Below are 3,282 nucleotides of genomic sequence, written 5' to 3' on the forward strand. Positions count from 1 at the left end.
AAGTGCCTCATTTGTAATCGACTGCAAATATTAGTGGCTTCGTTCAAACTGGGCTAGGCCCCGTGGTTTTTTCCCCCTTTTTCAAGGGTTTTCCACGTAAAAATCTTGGTGTCTCATAAATGCTAGAACCCTCTCTCCTTATCTGATTGCGTGTCGGATTTTCGTACAATGCTAAGACGATCAATATGATATTTCTCTACCACCGCGAATACTCCTGGACGCAACAAGGATTTTTTAGAACCTCTTCACTTTATTACACCACATAATAAAAGTATAGGAACAATGATTTTGGAGAATGCTCAAAAAAATAATGAACTTATTACTCCAGACATTTAGAAGGGAATTACTCATGTTGCTGCCACTAAAATTGTGAATGTCATTATGAACGAATTAGGTAATGATCTCTTTAGAATTTTTTTTAGATTGGTCAAGAGATGTATCAGTAAAAGAGCAAGTGATTATAGCATTACTTTATTTTGATAAAAGAGGGTGGGGTGCATAATCGAGCGTTTTATTATATAGGTGAAAAAAAATATCTTCTTTGACACTAAAAAAAAGTTGTAGAAGCGCTCCTAAGTCCTAACAAAATATAGACTGAGCATAACACATATACGTAATTATGGTTATGATAGTGCCAGTAACATGTGTGGTGAGTTCTACGGACTTAAATTTTTTATTGTGAAATAAAATAATTCAGCTGATTGTATACATTGCATTGCACATCAGCTCCAATTGGTATTGATCATTGTGGTTGAAACTCATGTTGAAGTTGCTTCAATTTCCAATACTATCTCTAACTTAGATAAATATTATTAGAAGTTCCTGTAAAATAAGAGATAAATTACGAGCAATATAATATGACAAGATAGTAGAGCAACTACAAGGTGGTTAACTTTTTTAATGGTAGATGTTTGAATCAATAAATAGGCATTCAAAGTGTTGGAGATACAAGTTAGGGCTCACATTATAGTTCACTTATTAATATAATTCTTTTGCATGGATTTATTGTTGGTGTTCTTGATATAATACTACAAGATTAATCAAATAGTGAGAAAAAAGGTGAAGCTTATGCCGTATTTGATGTTGTGCAATATTTTGAATTTGTTTTTATTTTGCATTTGATAAAGTCTATATTGGAGTAACAAATTAGTTATTTCAAGTTTTATAAAGAAAGGATCAAAATATCATAAATGTTATGACTGGTAAAAGTTTTGAAGTCAAAGCTACAAAATATGAGAGAATTGATATATCATAAAAAATTTTTCTCAAACGGGCACAAATCTTAAAGCAAAATTGAGTTAAAATCTTCCAAAATTAAATCAAAGACCATCTGAACTCTGATTTCAGCAAACTTATAGTTGAACTTAATGTCTCAAAAAGATGAACCCAACGACACCAAATTCAACCCAATCCGAGCCCAAATGAGTCCTAATCAAAGACCCAAAGTGCATTCTGAAGGTTCAAACCATAATTTGAATTACCAAAAGGTTTCCAAACGTGACATGCCTATAATCGAATCGAGCGGCTCGACGAGACGAATCCAACGAGCCCAAGATCATTGAATTCTAAAATCATTAAGGCAAACAATTGACCAATAAACGGTCCATGATCAAGGGGATCAATATCAACCGTCCATTCAAACCACTCTCATTTTAACATTGATCCTCCACATATTTACAAGGCATGTCACTCTCAAAAAACTATAAATAGCCCCCACTCTTCTCATGAGAGGGGAGGAGATGAAGAAAAGGAAGGGAGGAATTTGGGAGCTCTCTTGTCATCGACCACTTTCGGAGTTCTTGCCGACCATCGCTGGAATTCTTGCTCATCATCACCGGTGTTCCTCCCAACCACCGTCGGAGTTCTTGCCGACCACCGCCGGGGTTCATCCCGACCACCGTCGGAGTTCTTGTCGACCACCGCCGAAGTTTCTCCCAACCACCGTCGGAGTTCTTGCCGACCACAGCCGAAATTCTTGCCGACCATCACCGTGGTTCCTCCCGACCACCGCCAGAGTTCTTGCTAACCACCGCCGGGGTTCCTCTCGACCACCGCCGGAGTTCTTGCCGATCACCGCCGGAGTTCCTCCCGACCACCACTGGAGTTCTTGCTAACCTTTGCTGGAGTTCATCCCAATCTCCCCCGAAATTTCTTCCCGACCAGCACCAAAGTTTCTTACCAATCATAGCTGGAGTTTCTCTTCCTGATCACTGCTGGAGTTTTATTATGGTCCGTCGCTGAAGCTTTTCTTAACCACTACCTTAGTTCTATCCGTTCATCAATCATCATCAGATTTATGTCTGATTCTTAACCTTTTGTAATTCCAGCGTCTCCAAGTAAAAGAGCGAATCAAACTTTGTAACCAACCCAAACATAGTGGAATTTTTTTCATCAGGGCTAGGCCCCGAGATTTTTCCCTTTCTAGACTTTCCACGTAAAAAAGTTTCTGGTGTTTCTATCCCTTAATTATCTGTTGGTGTGCTGTTTATACCTATATTTCTAAGACATTATATTTTTCATTCTGCCGTTGCATATATTCTAGTCCGCAACAACAATGGATGGAGTGCTTTGTTAGTTGAGTTTATATTTTTGTGAGAAGAATAAATATAATCGTTTCAAATATGATTGCTAATTTTATTATACAAGGATGATTGAGGCATCATTATCAAACAAATATAAATGAACATCATTACAAAATTGATTTATTTTATTCAGTTATAAATATTCAACTTCAAGAGCTCAATAATAGATTTGATGAAATAAACATTGTGTTGCTTATATATATCTATGGCTTGCTTGAATCCATGTGACTCATATTCAGCTTTTGACAACAAATATTGGTATGTATGATCAAATTTTATCCATCAAATTTTTTAGATATAAATCTCATCATATTAGATATCCAACTTAATATTTTTATTATTGATATGAGATATAGTGGTGCATTCAACAAATTAAACAGAATTGGAGAACTTGCATAAAAAATGGTGGAGACTTAAAAAAAAAAATTGTTTATCTTTTGATGTTCTTACTTACAAAACTTGTCATGATATTATCAAGTGTTATAGCAACAATCGAACGAACATTTTCTGTTATGAAAATTATAATCCTATAAAAGACTCTTGGATGAATGATAGTATGATTACATATATTGAAAAAGACATATTTAATAACATTGATAATGAAATGATTGTAAAACAATTTTAAAATATAAAGACTCGAAGAGAGAAATTGTAAGTAACATGTGTGAAACTATATGCAAACTATACAAGTTGTTTTCAT

This window comes from Dendrobium catenatum, unplaced genomic scaffold (genome assembly GCF_001605985.2).
Source record: "Dendrobium catenatum unplaced genomic scaffold, ASM160598v2 fragScaff_scaffold_1230, whole genome shotgun sequence".
Classification (NCBI taxonomy): domain Eukaryota; kingdom Viridiplantae; phylum Streptophyta; class Magnoliopsida; order Asparagales; family Orchidaceae; genus Dendrobium; species Dendrobium catenatum.